The sequence below is a fragment of the Macrotis lagotis genome, chromosome 1 (genome assembly GCF_037893015.1).
Source record: "Macrotis lagotis isolate mMagLag1 chromosome 1, bilby.v1.9.chrom.fasta, whole genome shotgun sequence".
NCBI lineage: Eukaryota > Metazoa > Chordata > Mammalia > Peramelemorphia > Peramelidae > Macrotis > Macrotis lagotis.
In genome coordinates this window covers 753,864,901-753,874,953 of record NC_133658.1, presented here as the reverse complement: position 1 = coordinate 753,874,953, position 10,053 = coordinate 753,864,901, and positions in this window count along the sequence as shown.

Below are 10,053 nucleotides of genomic sequence, written 5' to 3'. Positions count from 1 at the left end.
TTACTCATTGTTATTGAGTCAGGTTGGGAACTCAGAGTAAAACTTATTAGTAGGAATATTGGTTAGTAGAAATTGGAATAAAAATGGAATTATTTATAATTTAGCAAAATTTTAATGTGAATAATTAATTTAGCAAAATAATTTTAAAGAGAAGATAAATGATTATGGAAGAGGTATAAAATAATAATGTTATAAATAAATGAGATAAAATGTGGAAAGTGTCTTTCAGTTTTTAAAGTAATACATGCATGCAACTTGTTTGTTGTCTTTGTTATTATTCTGTCTTTTATTAGTTACTGTATGGTTTGGGGCATCAGTTTCTAAATTTGTAAAATGAGATCTATAGCCCTTCCTAGATCTAAGTCCTATGGGAATTATATGAAGTTGCCACCTTTTTTTTTCATTACAGAATTGAGCTCTTTCAGAGTCTTCCTGGACAAAGCTCTGAATACCTTTGTATGAGAGTAATCCGAATCAGACACATTTATCTTTCTTCCCTCTTCTGCCTCCTTCCTTCATCCTCAAGTCTATGAACAGTATATATTGCTTCTTTGATATCTTCCCTCTTATTCTAATAAGTCTAAAAGAGGTCATCAAAATCAGATTCAGGGAGGGAAGGTAAAGGGGGAAAGGAAAGAATGAATATTAACAAGCATAACAAGAATTAACAAATTATTCTGAGATGTGTTCAGCTGATTAATCAGTTGCTTCACTTCTTTTTTTTTGCTTTTCTTTATATGAAAGAAGGAAGTATCCTTTGCCTCCTTATCCAAATAAGAATCTCTTCCCACTATAGTAGATATATACCTTGGTGTGAAGATATATCATCACAAGGATAAACAATGTCACATCATCAGGACTATTAATTTCCTAGGATTAGCACAACATTAAGGCCTCTGGAATTCTAAGTCCTACATTAGGAAAGATTGTCTATTTTGGTCATTGGGATATTGCACAAGATCAGTAGTTAGGTGTTGAATATCTCTTTTCTCATAGACTAGTACTTCATAAAATAGACTTTTGTGGAAGACAAAGTCATCTTCAGTATCATCCAGGAATGGGCAGAGAGCATTACCAGGATATTTTCAGAGAGAAATAAGGATATATCTTAAAATAATAACAACAAAAAAACAGAAAGAAGGGAAGAAAAAATGAAACAGAAAAAAAGAGGAAGCATGTAAGTATGTAAACTAGTAGAAAGAATATGTAATTTTATATTGGAAAACTTGAGTGATAGTCCTGGATCTTTGATTTTTAGAGTGGAAGGAAACTTAGACATCATCTAGTCAATTCCTTATTTTTACCAGTCAGGTAACATAGGCACTTGCCCAAGAACCCACCTGCATTATGTGATAGAAGTTTTGAAACCAGGATCTTATAGCCCAAATATAGGAGTCTTTCCACTGTGTCATTATGCTTGTACCTTGAATAATTCATCATCTTGGGCTCCCTTTTCCTTATTCACAGAACCTAAGAATTGAACTAGATCATATATGAAGCTTCTTCCAGCTCTAAAATTCTATGATTCTATAAATAGAACAATTTAGTATGTTGGATAATGATTAAAATTATTGCAAAGAGTAAGGGAAGAGGGAGCCCAGGATTTTTCATTTGGAGGTCAGGAAAAAATTTAATCTTCAAGTCCCTCCAAGGGTCTGAATTCTGAATCCTCCAGAAGGGTGTTTCTGCCACTGGAACATTCTTTTAAGGATTCTAGGAATATAATATAAGATCTCAAGAAACTACACTGGGGATAAAGGGAAGAAAATTAGCTGATTTCTCTCCCTTGAAAGTTTTCCTGTGGTGCAAAGGGACCTGATTAGCCAGAGAAGGTGAATGAGAATAATTTAGTTTTCTCTACCATTTCCCCATGGCAGTTCTCTCAGGACTGTTTGTCGAATGGTGTTTTTGAAGACAGGGCTATGACATTACTCCCCTTGGATTTAGACCTCTTTCATCATTCTCTGTATGGGGCTGGATATGCTAAACATGTCTAAGAAGAGATGGAAACACATGAGCACTGCAATTAATTAATGCAGGGACATCAAGATGAGGACCCTGCTAGGAGAGGAGGACTCACAAGCAAAGATTGTCTGAGATCTCACATTTCTGTTGTTCTGTAGTTATAAGAGGAATAATTTCTTTCTTTTCTTCTAGTGTAGCAAACAGGATAAAATGAAAATATATTAAGGAAGAAGCAACCAGGATTGTTATATCCTTTCTATTAGACAATAGACCTTCATTAATTCCAAGTCACTTCCATGAAGCGCTTTGACTCTAAGTTAAGGCACTGGATGGTAGTCACCCCTTTCAGTTATTAGTCCTCCTAAGATCCCTTCAACAGTAAATTTTTCCTTTCATTTATGATAACTTTAATGATGATCATTTTAATAATGATAGTTCATAATTGCCTAACACTTTACTGTTTAAGAAACAAAATGTAGTCATTTGAATTGAGTTAAAAACAAGTCATCACACTATCAATCAAAAAAACCCATTTATTATATATCAACTATGTGTAGGTACATTTGTAAATCCCTGGAGAAATAAAGAATAAACATTCCATGTCCTCAAAACCCACGTCCTCAAAGGGAAAAGCAATATGCATTCATGTATATAAACACAAAGTCTGTACAAAGTAAATACAAAACAATGAGGGGGGCTGTAGTGAACAGGGGAATTATTAATAATGTAATAATCACTTTGGACTCACTCCTCCAAATAAAATTACACTTACAGGTTAACTCCCCATAGGGATGCTCACTGCTTTTCTCTCAGGGATCTAGGGTTAACACTGAGTTTCTGGTTCTAGTATCTCCTAACCTCCTAAGGATACAAGGGTACCTTCCTTTTCAATCAAACAATTGCACTCCATTAGCTTTAATAGATAGGATTGACTAAGTAAGAAAAGCAGGTTAAATATAAATAATATGTTTTCTGCAAACCAGAACCAGGTTTTTATTCTTTTCCAATATACACTAGGTCCCTGGGGAGGGTAAGCTCAGACATATTTGTAGAGAACACGTGTACCATTAGTGTGCTTCATAGCTTTTAGTTACTAGGAAAAACATTTTCTTCCTTTATAGATTCCTCATGAGGTTCTTCTTAGATGTAATGTTCTAGAATCCATAGTCAGAATTACTTCTCATCATGAGCAATCATGTTCTTTGCGATCATTGCCGTACTTTAGTAATTACCTTTCCACAATTATTTTGAGAGTCATTCCTTTTTTGTTAAGCACAACCTCACTGTTGTACTCTGTCATTGACTCTTGTCATTGTTGTGACCTCTTAAGGCAACTTTGAATGGACCTTTTTAAATCACAAGGTGGCTACCTGGTAAAACAATTCCATCTTGTTGATGTTCATTCAACATCAGGGAAGAACAAATGCACACACACAAAATTAGAGTCACCATGTACTATGGTGACCCATGAAAGAAGTATAGCTAAGTCTCAAAGTTTTGAGCAATGCTATCTTCACTCATTATCAGGAAGGAAAAAAAATCAAGATCAGTGAGTCATTTCTTGGATTCACAATCATTTCCACTTCCACATATCCTCATTCATCAGTTCTTTCATGTCTGAAGCCATTTGAAAAAAATAGGATTAGTTCCAAATCTTCGGTTACCTCTGAATAGGAAAAACACCCTTTTAAAGTTTTCATATATTGTACTATAACTTCACATATTCTGCATAGCTTAACAAGAAGGGCATATCAGTGTATCTTCTAAGCACTGGATTCTCATTTTCCAGTTCCACCTTCTAGTAATAGTAGTAGTAGTAGTAGTAGTAGTAGTAGTAGTAGCAGCAGTAGTAATATTAATATTATTATTATTATTATTATTATTATTATTATTATTATTGCCAGTAGTAGTAGCAATAGTAGTAGCAACAGTAGAAGTAGTAACTGTAGGAATAATAGTAGTAGTAATAGTAATATAAGTAGTAGTAGTAATAGTAGTAGTAGTAGTAGTAGTAGTAATAGCAATAGAGTAGCAGAAGTAGTAGTAGCAACATTAATAGAAGGAGGAGGAGGAGAAACAGTAATAGTAGCAATAGTAGAAGCAGAAGTAGTAGCAGTAGTAATAGTAGTAGAAGCAGTAGTAGCAGTAGCAGTAGTAGCAGTACTAGTAATAACAGCAGTAGAAGCACCAGTAGCAGTAAGTAAAAATAGTAGTAGCAGTAGTAGTGGAAATGATAATAGTAATCATCATCCTCATCCTCTTGTTCATTTCTGTTATGCTTTAGATTCTTTAGATTAGCATTTGCTCCTCACAACAGTCTGATTATCTGGGAATTTAGACAGATCTACCTCTGATAGGTGGTTACTGAACTGATCTTTTCGTGGGAAGTAGGTATTCTGAGAAATTGAGACAATATGGGAGTGAATTCTAGCTTTGAGGGATGGCCTATGGAAAAACCTAGAGATGAGACCTGGAACATCTTATTTGAGAAGCAGCAAATAGGTTTGATTGACTGGTCTAAGAGACTGTATGAAGGGGAATGCTGTGTAAGTCTGAAAAGGTAGGTCACAGTCAGAATTTTAAATGCTTTAGATGCCAAACTGAGGAGTCTGTATTATATCTCAAGGACAATAAGGAACCCTGGAGTTTTTCTTTTCTTTTCTTTCTTTCTTTGAGGTAGTTGGGGTTAAGTGACTTGCCCAAGGTCACACAGTATGTTTTTGATGCCAGATTTTAATTGAGGTCCTCCAGACTCCAGTACTAATTCTCTGTCCGCTGTCCCACCTAACCACCTTTCCTGCCCTTTCACAGAAGCTTTTTTTAAGAAAAAGAGAGATACAGTCAGTACCATGATTTAGAAATATGGAAATACCAGCTGAGACACTTTAAATACAAGTGGTGCAAAAACACACTTTATTATATTATATGTAGTCAGGACCCTGAATTTTAATAGTTGTGTGATTCGACAATTAACAATTTTTTAAACTTCAACTTCCTTGTCTGTAAAATGGTGATAAGATTACGTCTAAAATCTCCTTCATAGCTTTATTATGAAATTTTAAACACCTGAATAAATGGGAGATATAATTATTGTGTCTTTGGAAGATAGGCTTCTGGTCTATGCATGTTGTTTCCTTTATATGTTACCGACAGCTTCTCATTATGTTGTCAAGTATTTGCTATAATATTTTTTCAAAATTATCTTTTCACCAAAAAAATATTTGTATACTAAGTCATTAACCTATGTCCCAGAGCTTTCACACAATGGGAAAAATAGACCCAGATTCTTACTCAGCAGACTTGGGTTCAGGTCTTCCTACTTACTAGTTGTTTGACTGTGTGAAAGGTCCTTCACTTCTGAGTCTTGGTTTTCTCATTGGCAAAATGAGGATAACAATGCATGATGAAGATGAATGCATGAGGATAATAGAGTTTTCCTGAGGGGGGAAAAAACCTTTGAAAGCTGTATGGTCACAGAAACTGTAAATTGTAAAACTGTAAGGTATATATATATATATATATATATATATATATATATATAATGCTATATGTTGTACAGAGATAAACATAAACATATGCATATGTATATTATAGTTTTACAAAGTTTTATAATTATATATGTATATTATTATCATTATTATCAGGGCAAGAAAAGTCACATGATAAAGTAGAAAAATTCCTTAAGGAGGCTTTAGGAAATCTGGGTTGTTGATGAAAAAGATCTGACATTAGTTTTATTACCTTGGATGAGTCCATTATGTTTTAGGCCTCAGGGATTTCATTTTTAACATGGGAAAAATGGACTACAAGGTCTCGACCCCTTTTTAAAAATCTATAAATCTTTGAATAGTCTTGATGGTTATTTTTTTCCATGTCTATGTACAATACAGATCTGATCATGTCATATCACCCCCTCAGGAAATTCAAATGCCTTCCTATTACTTGTAACATCAAATATAAACTCTTCTGTTTTACTTTAAACAATACTTCTTAATCTAATCTATTTCAAACAGAACTCAATTGTCAGTTTTGCTGTGAAGTACTTCCCTTCCCTCTCTCTTTGTGACCCCTTCCCCCCTGGCCATCTTATTGTTCCCTACATGTGACATCCTATCTCTGGTTTCCATGCTTTTGTATGGATTCTTAATTTCTTTCAAAGCTTGGTTCACATATTGCCTTCTATATGCTACCTTTCATTTTCTTGCCTTCCTCCACAAACATGAGTATACACACACACACACACACACACACACACACACACACACACACTTGACACAGACACACACCCTTTGTATGCTTTTTGTATATTTTTTTCTATATATAGGCGATGGTATGTACACTCTATAAAAGGGATGGTATAAATGTCTTACCCTAAACAATCTAGGATGTATGAAGTGTAGACATGTTTCATTTTTGATTTTGCATATTCCCAGTACCTAGAACAATGTATTTTTTAAATATTGTAGTTTAGATGGATGAATGAATTAATTATCTCCCCATTTAGACCATAAGCTCCATAGGTGAAGGGAACATTTATTTTTCATTCACTTTTAGGTATATTGTGCTGTAAGAAAAAAAATGTTTATTTCATGATATTGATCTTAGCTATTTCATGTACAATCAGTCCCACTATGTGAAGATGTGTATACATGTGCACCTGTATGTGTGTGTTTGTTTACTAAGCACCTAGTGCTTGAAATATGCTTGGTGAATTGAATTACTTGCTTTGTGTAGAGGAAAAAACCCTTTAATCACATTCCATGTGTATTTAAAAAAATTAATGTTTGAACTCCTATTTTGCTTTTCTCAAGGGAACAGCTAGATGCTTCTTTTCCTATTGGGGAAAAAACTCCCCATGCCCATTCGCAATACCCCTAGGATGTCGGAGTTTTTGTATTGATTGCTGTCATATTTCTGCAGAAGCATATTGAGAACTGATGCCAATTACTGTCAGAGTATCTGGGCATCTACCCAAAAATTAAACACAACTGGAAAAACATTAGCATCTTCCAGGGATACAATTGACTGGATGAAATTAAGAAAACTGTCTGGGAGTTTATGATTAAATAAGGCCTTAAGGAGTCTGCTGAGATGCCTATGTAGAGAGACAAATCTGGAAGGGAATAACCTGAGCAATAATTCCTATCAAGAACTCTAAAACCCAGCTCACAGGTCATTCCCTATGGGAAGTTTATTGAGTCATATCAGTATACTCGGATTACCTATTACTTTATTTCACATTTTCGTACTACATAGATATTATGTAGATAATCTATGAACCTTCTTAAGTCCTATTCACCTCAATATGATCCACTTTCCCTGCTGAATTTTAAATTCAAGGATTGGATGGATGATATTTCTAGATTTTTTGGTTTTCATTCCCATGGGACAAGGCAATGTAGGTCTCACTCAGTGAAAGTCCTTGCCCTTTAAATTAGTGTTTATCAATTTTTTTGATCATGCAACTCAATAATAAAAAAATTAACATGAATCTCTAATATATATATATATAATTACTAATTTATAATATGGAAAAATATACCCTATATAACAAAATTTATTCCACTTTTAGAAATAAAAATGCTTGAAGTGAAGAAGAAAGCATTTGATTCTAGAATCAATAGGGAGCCATTTGTGCTTATGGTATAAGGGAGGTACTTTAGAAAAAATAATTGTCAGCTGTGTGAAGGATGGATTAGAGAGAGAGATGAGAAACTTGAAATAGGGAATTTAAGTAGGAAATAAGTCTCATAACCCAAGGGAAAAGTAATGAAATCTGAACCAGTGTGGTTGCTATGTAATAGTGAGAAAACAGTTTTAAGAAATGTAGAGGTAAAAAGGGTAATCAATCCATCAATCTATGATTCAGATACTATGCTAAGACCTGAATATGTGAATGAGGAAAAGTAGGGAGTTAAAGATGCACTGGATGACTAGAAGAATGGTGGTGACTTTGACAATAATGAGAACATGAGAAGAAGAATAAATTTGGGAAGAAAAATTATGTAGTAGAATATGGAATCTCAATCACAGTCCATCCATACCTGCTCATCCTGTGAGATTCAGTACGTGTGACTCAGAATAAAAAAGGAACTTAGGATGTGTTCTCACTCTGCAGTCTATAAAGTGATGTGAGCGACAGGAAGGGATAGAGTCCCAATAGCTCTTTCCTGGATGCTACTATGTATAAATCAATAGTACCCTCATAATGGAGAAAATGTCCCCAGGATGGGAAAAAGTGAGAGGCTGGCATTCTAGAAGAAGGGTTGAGTGATGAGTGGTAAATGGTAAGGTTAGGTGTAGTTGTTCTGCGTAATTGACTAACACTCAGATGATGGGCTATACCCCAGTTCCCTACCCTGTAATTGGTTGTTAACTCACAGGATCTTTCTACCAGCCCTGATTGTTGAAAGGGACTGATTTATACATAGAAGCATCTGAGCAAACCTTATTGAAAGAGTTTTCCTCCACTCTCAGTCCCTCATATCACCTTAGAGCTAAAATATTGACCCTTAGAATCTATTATGCGGGAACTAGACCCTAGAGAAGAAGTGACTTGCAAAAGACAACCTAGCTAATGAGTGGGAGAATTAGATCTGGAGAATATGGGTGTCTGGATCATATAAATCTTCTGTCTTATGCAGGCTCTAAGCAGCAAGACTCTAGAAGTACCCAGGAGCAATGACTCTTCTCTAGGTGACCAAGTTGGACCCAGGAGGAGAAAATTCAGATTAGGTCATTCTCTGTCTCTCTTTGTTGTAATAGAGTGGGAATGTGCCTCCCCTTTAAGTACTGCTTAGCAACTTGACTCAGGTATGAGAAAGGATTGATCCAAAAACAAAACAAAAAGAAACAAACAAAAATCACTAGTATTTCCAAGAAGAAAGACATCCAGAGGAAAGGCCTGCCTAGGCTTTAAGTCTAGCCTCCCTCTCTCTTTCTCTCTTTTCTAATCACATTTCCATCCTTTTCAGCGTAGGCAGAGCCCCACATTGCAGGGAAGTCAGAACAGCAGGGTCAATAGACGCTGTGATGATCTAAAATCAGAATTTTTTCCCCCTTCAATCTGTAAGCTGGAGTTGGTTACCTGGGGAACCAGATTTATCTCTGTGTCCTTAATACAGTACATCTCAATGAGGGCACTTTTAATAACCAATTGATGTGTAATTGCCTGTATAAATTATGTATCTCTTGTCCAGCTCTAGCAGGCAGAATGAATTATGGAGAATTCCTCCTCTTATGAAGTTGGCATGACTCAGTGTCAGAGTCCTTCAGAGGGTTTTGAGGGGGATAGGATCCACTTATTTCATTCCTCTTAGGCATTCTTTGAAAAGAAGGAAATGGAAAAGTGAAGAGTCTTTGGAGTCTGTATGGTCTAGTGTCAGACAAAGCATTTCTGTTCTTATATAAGCAATATGACAATGGCATACTAGAGAAATTGTGAAATTTCCCTGAGCCTTGAATTTTCCTTAGAGCATTAAGGAAATAGTTTCTTCTAATGGAAATGAATGACCTTGTAGTATTTTTACCATCTTCCTCACTTTTCTCATCTCTAAACATATATTACTATTCAACTCAATGTTTATTAGAAGGAACCTATACAAAAAGAGTACTGAAGGGCCCAACTGCAGATCTCCAAGTTCATGTTAAATGATCTTTTCAAATCCTAGCTTAGTCACCCATAAAATTGGGGTAGTTAGACAAATGACTTTGAGCAAAGTTTGAACTGGACTTTAATAGTCAAATGTATTTTAAGAGGGCAGAGCTCTAATGTACAAACATGAGTTATTATACTGGAGTCAGGGAGATGGTTCAGGGAATAGAGAATCAGGCTTGGGCTGAGGAAGACCTGAGTTCAATTCTAGCCTTAACCATTTGCTAGTTATGTGACCTTGGGAAAAATCACTTAACCTCTGTGTCTCAATGCACTGGAGAAGGAAATGTGAAACTACTCTTGGTTTTTTGCCAAGAAAACTCTTTACAACATCACAGAGAGTCAGAAAAGACTGAATGAATAACACAGCAATAAATACATTGTGATGGATTGGAAGTAAAGATAGAGGTTATCCACTCAAGTTCTATGTCTAA